The following is a 10,418-nucleotide window of genomic DNA, read 5'->3' as shown; positions in this document are numbered from 1 at the left end:
CCCTGACTGTACTATATTTCCACTGTATAATTGTGCGCATATAAACGCTTTCTAGGGTTGAACTTTTATTCAAATGGAAATAATTTCTATTGACCTTATGTGTATTAAAAATGCAAATTTAAACACGATTTTTCAGAGTACGTTTTTGAATATTTTATTATAAAATAATAAAATGAACAATCAAGACTAATTCGTGAGAACTGTCGCTACACTGGATTTCTCCAAGTTTCGACAGTTATAGTCTATCAAACTTTTATCAAATGTGAATTCAGCTTTTGAACACACATTGCCTAAATTAACTAATTATAATAGCAAATCATTTCGACAAAATTTTAATGAAAATAAAAATATTTGCATTTTCCAGAAAGAGATAAATAAAGATTTTCCATTATTAACTCATTTGTTTTGTACATTAAAAAGTTATGTTTGTTTACATGTACACGTAACTTCAACCAAAAGAGTTCATCACGTTGCTTTTTGCAAATTGTGTTTATAATTATGTAATAATTATTATTAAAATATGTTTATTGCGTGAGAAATTTTGATTGACAACAATTTCTGAATAACCTTTTTATTGTATCTCTCTTTTATTTTTTATCCTCTTCCAATCTAACATTTTTCTGCGCAAAATCAATGAAAATTAAAAATGCGGATAAAGGGAACATCTTATAAAATTTGTTCTCAGCAATAAAAGCAACTTCTAGAACAGTAAAAACGCGTGGTTTAGAAATATATGTTGTCCTTTTATGGGTATTCATTTTAATTGTATGACCGTGTTACTTACCTGTCGTTCAAGGTTAACCTTCACTTTGTATCTTAAAGTGACACTCATATTCAAAATCACTACACACACAACATGAATTTGACTTATAAACCTTTAACTACTTACTTAATAATGCAGTTGTGGAATATTTTAATAACTGATAAGTAGACTGTAACCATGAAGTTAAGAGCAGAAGGCGCAAAAATATTAAATGATTGGTGAATTATCAAAGATTTACTGTGGTCTACTATTATCTTATAAGGTAGAAATTCCGGCGTGTTTATGTATATTTTTTTCAAATCAAACTCGGTATCTTTCATAAGAACCATTGTTTTTGACATTTATTCACCCCTTTTGGAAAATTAAAACACTATTATTAATTGTGGTAAATATTATATGGGAGGAATGGTGCATCTTTAAATATCTAATCGTATTGCATGACTTCGTATATAAATCACGAGCCAATAAGTTAAGCTGCCTGTCCTGTAAGTTCCGCAGCAGGCTATTTCTCGTTAATTGCCACGTGGGTAAATATTTAAGCTCATATATAGAGGATAATTGTTCATTTCAGTGTAAGATCATATTTTATATTTAACCATCTCTGTGCCAAGGGCCTATTTTGGGCCTATTTTTGTATACTACTTTGAGTGCCACGGGCCTATAATGGGCCTATTTGGGTTGAGTCATTAAAGTTGCAAATATTATATAGCAATGTTACGTCACGTCGTGGCAATGTCTTCGTAATAATAATAACAATAATAATTGTGACATTATGACATTAATAGTATAATACAAATTTAACCAAGTAATTGATTAATGAGGAATGTAATTAATAAGTTATTCAACTACTCTCACGCTCTCGTGACATGTGCTTCTACGTCAGCTCTATTCATACGTCATTGAACGTGTAAAGGAATACTTTAATGAATTCTTGCATACGGGACATGTATTTCCGGTCATGTGACCAGTGATGGAAAAATCCATCTTACATACCCCATGTAAGATGAGGCACGCGCAACAACGCGCCACTTCTTATTTCATTGTTTGTATTGTTTATGAAAAATATATTATGCAATTTCAATAAAGCGCAATAAAATATATATGTTTGCAAGACTTTTAATTAAAATTGAACATAAATAATCGTTAATAAACGTTATTTTTTTGTAATTCAAAATTACTGCGCTCTATGACGTCGATAGGCAACGTCGAACGCGCTTTTTGGTGTTATTGTACAAAAGTTCGTTTTCAACGTTAATTTTTAACAAATTGATAAATTTAGATATGCAAGAAAATGTATCGATCATGTTTTTCCGGTTCGGATCGAAAAATCCGATCCTCGGGCACGCTGCGTGGCCGGTAACTCGGCAAGCATCGTTACCGGCTTACGCACGTGCCCTCGGGTCGGATTTTTCTATCCGTACCGGAAACACATGATAGATACTGATATTCCAACATGGCTGCTCCCTGGTTCCGTTGTTTTCCGTCGGACAATGTTGAAAATTTACCTTTTCATGAAGAAACAGGGAAATATAAGTTGTTTTAAACATGTGCACATTATATGTTCGCCATTGCTTTTAATAATGTCAGTGTATGCCAACAAGATGTGTGTGTGCATGACGTACATTTAACAAAATTTTAAATTTAAAACGTTGCCGCTTTGAAACTTTCCATTTCGGCCTTTATTATCGTCTAGTTCTCGGAAGTATGCTGGAGCCTTTGTGAATTAATACATAATAATTTATTTGAAACCCTTTTTGGAATTTGTTGTCAAGTTGTTTTTACTTCAGTTAACTTAAATTAATAACAATGGCTTCCGAAGTACCTGCAGTTGTTGAGTGTAATCAATATACTGTAGTGTAGGTGGGTTTATATAGCACTAATTTTAAATTATAAATTTGTGTGGCTCAGGTCGACGAGTGGTAAACGACTAAGCCTGTTAATCTGTCGACCCTGGTTCGATTCCCCAAAACGGCTCGATATCTTTGTTGTTGTTTTTTGGAAGGTTTATCTCAGTAAATGATATCTTTTTAATTCAATTTATCTGCCAAACATTATGGACAGTGAAGACAAATGTTAATTCCATGTCATTATATGATTAAAATAATGCATTCAAAAAAAGTTTGATATGTTTAAATTTAGTTGTGCCCCCCTCCCCCCCCCCATTTAGAAAGTTCTGGATCCGCCGCTGAGTGGAATATATTCCATAACATGGTGAGAAATAACCAAGGTTGACGTAGCCTTAAAGATGTATTATTCTGAACAGCATATTGCAAGTAGACAAATTGAAGTTAAAAATGCAATCTTAATTCCAGATACGATTTACCACAGTTAATAATATTGTTTTAATATTCCAAATAGGATGAATAACTGCCGAAAACAATGGTTCTTAGGAAGTTGAAAGAAATGAGCATTAAAAACTGTATTTCTTTTAGCAATCTGTACATCTTTTAGCATTCTCCAATCATTCAATATTTTGCGCTTTCTGCAATTAAATACACAATTACATTCTTGTTATCAGTAATTCATATTTTCCATAAACGCATTATTTAGTTAGTAGTAACAGGTTTATCAGTCAAAATTGATGTTGTTAAACATGTGTATGGATTGATTTTGAGTTTCACTAAATTGTCGTTAAATTTCTTTAACGAATATTTCAATTTTGAATGTTAGCCGTAAAGCTGTATTATTTCGAGCTTAACTAATTCAGTTAAAATCCAATATGTCATTCTTTGTTTCAAAGGTTTTGCATATCACGTGAACTCTAGGACACATGTGGCATTAAAACATTCGCAACATTTAGGACCCATGTGACATTAAAACAATCGCAACATTTAGGACACATGTGGCATTAAAACATGCACAACATTTAGGACACATGTGGCATTAAAACATTAGCAACATTTAGGACACATGTGACATTAAAACATTCGCAACATTTAGGACACATGTGGAATTAAACATTCGCAACATTTGGGACATATGTGGCATATAGACATGTACAGCATTTAGGACACATGTGGCATTAAAACATTCGCAACATTTAGGACACATGTGGCATTAAAACATTCGCAACATTTAGGACACATGTGGCATTAAAACATTCGCAACATTTAGGACACATGTGGCATTAAAACATTCGCAACATTTAGGACACATGTGGCATTAAAACATTCGCAACATTAAGGACACAGGTGGCAGTAAAACATTCGCAACAATTAGGACCCATGTGGCATAAGAACATTCGCGACATTTAGGACCCATGTGGCATAAAAACATTCGCGACATTTAGGACCCATGTGGCATTAAAACATTCGCAACATTTAGGACCCATATGGCATTAAAACTTTTGCAACATTAAGGACCCATGTGGCATTTAAACATTCGCAACATTTAGGACCAATGTGGCATTAAAACATTCGCAGCATTTATGACACATGTGGCATTAAAACATGCACAATATTTATGACACATGTGGCATTAAACATTCGCAACATTTAGGACACATGTGGCATTAAAACATTCGCAACATTTAGGACACATGCGACATTAAAACATTCACAACATTTAGGACACATGTGGCATTAAACATTCGCAACATTTAGGACACATGTGGCATATAGACATGCCCAACATTTAGGACACATGTGGCATTAAAACATTCGCAACATTTAAGACACATGTGGCATATAGACATGCACAGCATTAAGGACACATGTGGCATTAAAACATTCGCAACATTTAAGACACATGTGGCATATAGACATGCACAGCATTTAGGACACATGTGGCATTAAAACATTCGCAACATTTAAGACACATGTGGCATATAGACATGCACAGCATTTAGGACACATGTGGCATTAAAACATTCGCAACATTTAAGACACATGTGACATATAGACATGCACAGCATTTAGGACATTTACAACAACAAAACGACCATATTCGTTACATAAACTAGTTATGATTAGACTGTTGTTACGGTTTTGAATGTCGCATTGTTTTGAATTTTAGGAATCTTGCAAACGTCGTGAATGTCATTAATGTGACAAATGTTTTATGTATCGTGAATGTCGCGACTGGCGTGTATGTCGTGTATAATGTGAATGTCGTAAATGTCACGAATGTCGTTAATATAATAGAATCTGACTGTTAATAGACTTTCTTATGTATTATCAAATGTGACTGCGAGTAGGCGACTTTCTTCTGTTTTATGAAATGTGACTGCGAGTAGGCGACTTTCTTCTGTTTTATGAAATGTGACTGCGAGTAGGCGACTTTCTTCTGTTTTATGAAATGTGACTGCGAGTAGGCGACTTTCTTCTGTTTTATGAAATGTGACTGCGAGTAGGCGACATTCTTCTGTTTTATGAAATGTGACTGCGAGTAGGCGACTTTCTTCTGTTTTATGAAATGTGACTGCGAGTAGGCGACTTTCTTCTGTTTTATGAAATGTGACTGCGAGTAGGCGACTTTCTTCTGTTTTATGAAATGTGACTGCGAGTAGGCGACTTTCTTCTGTTTTATGAAATGTGACTGCGAGTAGGCGACTTTCTTCTGTATTATAAAATGTGACTGCGAGTAGGCGATTTTCTTCTGTATTATAAAATGTGACTAAGAGTAGGCAATTTTCTTCTGTATTATCAAATGTGACTAAGAGAAGGCGACTTTCTTCTGTATTATAAAATGTGACTAAGAGAAGGCGACTTTCTTCTGTATTATAAAATGTGACTAAGAGTAGGCGACTTTCTTCTGTATTATAAAATGTGACTGCGAGTAGGCGACTTTCTTCTGTGTTATAAAATGTGACTGCGAGTAGGCGACTTTCTTCTGTATTATAAAATGTGACTAAGAGAAGGCGACTTTCTTCTGTATTATCAAATGTGACTGCGAGTAGGTGACTTTCTTCTGTACTATCAAATGTAACTGCGAGTAGGCGACTTTCTTCTGTATTATAAAATGTAACTGCGAGTAGGCGACTTTCTTCTGTATTATAAAATGTGACTGCGAGTAGGCGACTTTCTTCTGTATTACAAAATGTGACTGCGAGTAGGCGACTTTCTTTTGTATTATGAAATGTGACTGCGAGAAGGCGACTTTCTTTTGTTTAACATTGACTGCGAGTAGGCGACTAGGCGACTCTCTCCTATAATATAGAATGTTTCTGCGTATAGGCGTCTTTCTCCTATTATAAAGATGTGACTGCGAATAGGCGACTCTCTCCTATAATATAGATGTGACTACGAATAGGCGACTCTCTCCTATAATATAGAGTGTTTCTGCGTATAGGCGACTTTCTCATATAATAGAGTGTGACTGCGAATAGGCGACTTTCTCCTATTATATAGATGTGACTGCGAATAGGCGACGTTCTCCTATATTATAGATGTGACAGCGAATAGACGACTCTCTCCTATAATATAGAATGTGACTGCGAATAGTCGACCTTCTCCTATAATATAGAATGTGACTGCGTATAGGCGACTCTCTCCTATAATATAGAATATGACTGCGTATAGGCGACTCTCTCCTATAATATAGATGTGACTGCGTATAGGCGACTCTCTCCTATAATATAGAATGTGACTGCGTATAGGCGACTCTCTCCTATAATATAGATGTGACTGCGTATAGGCGACTCTCTCCTATAATATAGATGTGACTGCGTATAGGCGACTCTCTCCTATAATATAGATGTGACTGCGTATAGGCGACTCTCTCCTATAATATAGAATATGACTGCGTATAGGCGACCTTCTCCTATAATATAGAATGTGACTGCGTATAGGCGACTTTCTCCTATCATATAGATGTGACTGTGAATAGGCGACCTTCTCCTATAATATAGATGTGACTGCGTATAGCCGACTCTCTCCTATAATATAGAATGTGACTGCGTATAGGCGACCTTCTCCTATAATATAGATGTGACTGCGTATAGCCGACTCTCTCCTATAATATAGATGTGACTGCGTATAGGCGACTTTCTCCTATCATATAGATGTGACTGCGTATAGCCGACTCTCTCCTATAATATAGAATGTGACTGCGTATAGGCGACCTTCTCCTATAATATAGAATGTGACTGCGTATAGGCGACTCTCTCCTATAATATAGAATGTGACTGCGTATAGGCGACTCTCTCCTATAATATAGAATGTGACTGCGTATAGGCGACTCTCTCCTATAATATAGAATGTGACTGCGTATAGGCGACCTTCTCCTATAATATAGAATGTGACTGCGTATAGGCGACCTTCTCCTATAATATAGAATGTGACTGCGTATAGGCGACTCTCTCCTATAATATAGAATATGACTGCGTATAGGCGACCTTCTCCTATAATATAGAATGTGACTGCGTATAGGCGACTCTCTCCTATAATATAGAATATGACTGCGTATAGGCGACCTTCTCCTATAATATAGAATGTGACTGTGTATAGGCGGCTTTCTCCTATCATATAGATGTGACTGCGTATAGGCGACCTTCTCCTATAATATAGAATGTGACTGCGTATAGGCGACTTTCTCCTACAATATAGATGTGACTACGAATAGTCGACTTTCTTTTTGTATTTTAGAAGTTGACTGTTAATAGGCGACTTTCTCCTATAATATAGATGTGACTGCGTATAGGCGACTCTCTCCTATATATGATGTGACTTCGTATAGGCGACTTTCTTCTATAATAAAGATGTGACTGCGAATAGGCAACTCTCTCCTATAATAAAGATGTGACTGCGAATATGCGACGTTCTCCTATCATATAGATGTGACTGCGTATAGGCGACTTTCTCCTATGATATAGAATGTGACTGCATACAGGCGAAATTCTTCTATAATATAGAATGTGACTGCGTATAGGCGATTTTCTCCTATATTATAGAATGTGACTGCGTATAGCCGACATTCTTCTATAATATAGAATGTGACTGCGTATAGCCGACTTTCTTCTATAATATAGATCGTGACTGCGTATAGCCGACTTTCTCCTATAATATAGAATGTGACTGCGAATAGGCGACTTTCTCCTATAATATAGAATGTGACTGCGAGTAGGCGACTTTCTCCTATAATATAGATGTGACTGCGAATAGGCGACTTTCTCCTATAATAAAGATGTGACTGCGTATAGGCGACTCTCTCCTATAATAAAGATGTGACTGCGAATAGGCGACTCTCTCCTATAATAAAGATGTGACTGCGTATAGGCGACTCTCTCCTATAATATAGATGTGACTGCGTATAGGCGACTCTCTCCTATAATATAGAATGTGACTGCACTATGCTACCTTCGTTGGTATTATATTTAATGTCTTTTTAGAAAGTCGAATTTCTACTTATAAGAAGGCCGCGTCTATATGGATACATGTTTGAATTGTCAATGGGGAAGTGTATACGGAGAATTTTTAGTTATGAAAAAAGAAGATTTGTTAATGATATCAACTCTTATTCAACTTTACTTAAAATTTGTCGCCAATAACCGTTTTGATGCGTGTAAAAAATCCAAAACGTTATATAGAACGAATAAGCCTAATGTTTAAAACAACAAATTAAAAAAAAGTTATTCTCTCTCTCTTTTTGTATTGACTGGTCGCCGGTCATACGAGTTCGTTATTTTAGAAATTTACTTTCTGTGAAAACGATTTATATACACGCTGTGGTAGTAAATAAGCATTTGAGAATTTACGGGCATATTGTGAATAATAGTTTAAATTAAGCATTTAGTAACAAATATAAGTGCCTTCACTCGACATTAATTGACTATTTTAACTTTAAGTGATATAAAATGGAAGTACAAAGCTAAATTCACACGATTTTACTAACAAATATAAGTTGCAATAACGAAATTTACACAATTTGAATTTAACTGATATAAAATGAAAGTTCAAAGCGTAATTCACACAATTTAAAACAAACATTAATGAATAAAAGTAGGCCGAAATGATATCTCGGCCGAATCGACCCGAATCGACCCGACACCTATATTTTTCGGTGATAATGCAAGGTACCAGTCTAAATAATTTACTATAATATATCCACGGTTAGAATCTCATTCACAAATGTATAATACTTTTCATTCATAGAAAGTTGGTTGTAGTACCAAATAGCACGTGGGTGTCAAGTCATTGAGTACATACAAAAACACAAGTTAGCTCAAGATATACACGACTAGATAAATACTACTCCATCTAACTTCTGTTAAACAAACACTCGAACTTTAGTGAATTACTTGTTTAAATTTTTGTTCTATCAAATTGTTAATAACAATATGTTTTATATAAGCATTCTACCTAAATTGCAAAAAAAATCACTATTACTTACTTACAATGATTTATCTCTATGTTCACATTTTATTTTTATGCTTCTCGCTAAATTTTACCTGTTTGCTCGTTAACTGTTTGTATGCTATAGGCATTATTGCATGAATGCAATAAAAGTTGTTGTTGTTGTTGTTGCTGTAAATAATTTACGCATGCTGGAGACGACCGAGTAACTACAAACTAGAATGTTGATTAAACCGTCATAGTTCGGCTATGTCCGTGTTTATTCGGATTGCCACATGACTTTAATGAGCCAATCTGGCCCCAATTTCTCGAAAATTCTTAAGTCCCTTATAACAGGATTAAGCTAATCTCACTATTTTTGTTGTTCTATAAAATGTGTTAAATTTATTTCTTCAATTTAAAAAAAAATAAATATGTAGGCATTATCTGTATGATTATCAGAATAAACCATTTTTCATTGATCAAAATCCATTTTCAGTATGTATTTTGGCTAATTGAAATAAGCGACTTAAGCCTGTTAAGCTTAAGAACTTTTGAGAAATTGGGGCCTGGTATCTATACTTTTCACGTATTAAATTCAATAAAACCCATTCAGTCGCGTCTTTGATGCCTAGCATCAACATTCGTCTTGTCATTGCATGTGATTGGGGAAATGCAACTTTCTTCTGTATAATAGATTGTGACTGCAAAAAGGCGACTTTCTTCTCTATAATATAATAAACACTTTTCCTGGGGAGCACGTTCAAACTCGCCCCGCTAGGCCAGTTCTGCATTAGAACAATATAATTCATTAACCGTGTTGGTACAGTGCACTCTCTCAATAAAAGTATTTAAAGTATCAAAACAAAATAGACTGTGTACGGAATATATGCATTCTAGTCCCTGGGCATGTGAACACATAGGTGTGAATGCATGGAGCGATAAATTATGTGGTCAGCCGAGCATGTACATTGGTCAGTTAAAGGCGGAACTGAGACAAGTTGGACGTTTCAAAATGGCTGTTGTCAGAATTGCAGGTATATTGTGTGAGTGTTTTAAACGCTTTTTGCTTGCTGATATAATGATTTGTACGAGTATCCCGAACGGTTTTTACTGATTTTCATATCTGTGTTTTTCTTCTTCTGCCTTTTATCTATATAATACCCATTACCGTATCTATTTCCTATATATTTATATTTCTATCGATTTTTCTCATTTTCTTATTTCCGCAAAGCGTTGTATCAAAGTCAAATTTGACAGTTTTACGTAATACTCCTGAGAAAGATGAGCTTTAATTTAAGGAATACACGAACATCAAAAAGGCATTTTTGTTGGTCTTAGACAGGTAACTGTAAAATGCTAATAGGCGCCTGCTTCTTTCCATT

Source organism: Mya arenaria, chromosome 16 (assembly GCF_026914265.1).
Source record: "Mya arenaria isolate MELC-2E11 chromosome 16, ASM2691426v1".
Lineage (NCBI taxonomy): Eukaryota > Metazoa > Mollusca > Bivalvia > Myida > Myidae > Mya > Mya arenaria.
The sequence above is the reverse complement of the archived record's forward strand: the minus strand, read 5'-3'. Positions refer to the sequence as shown.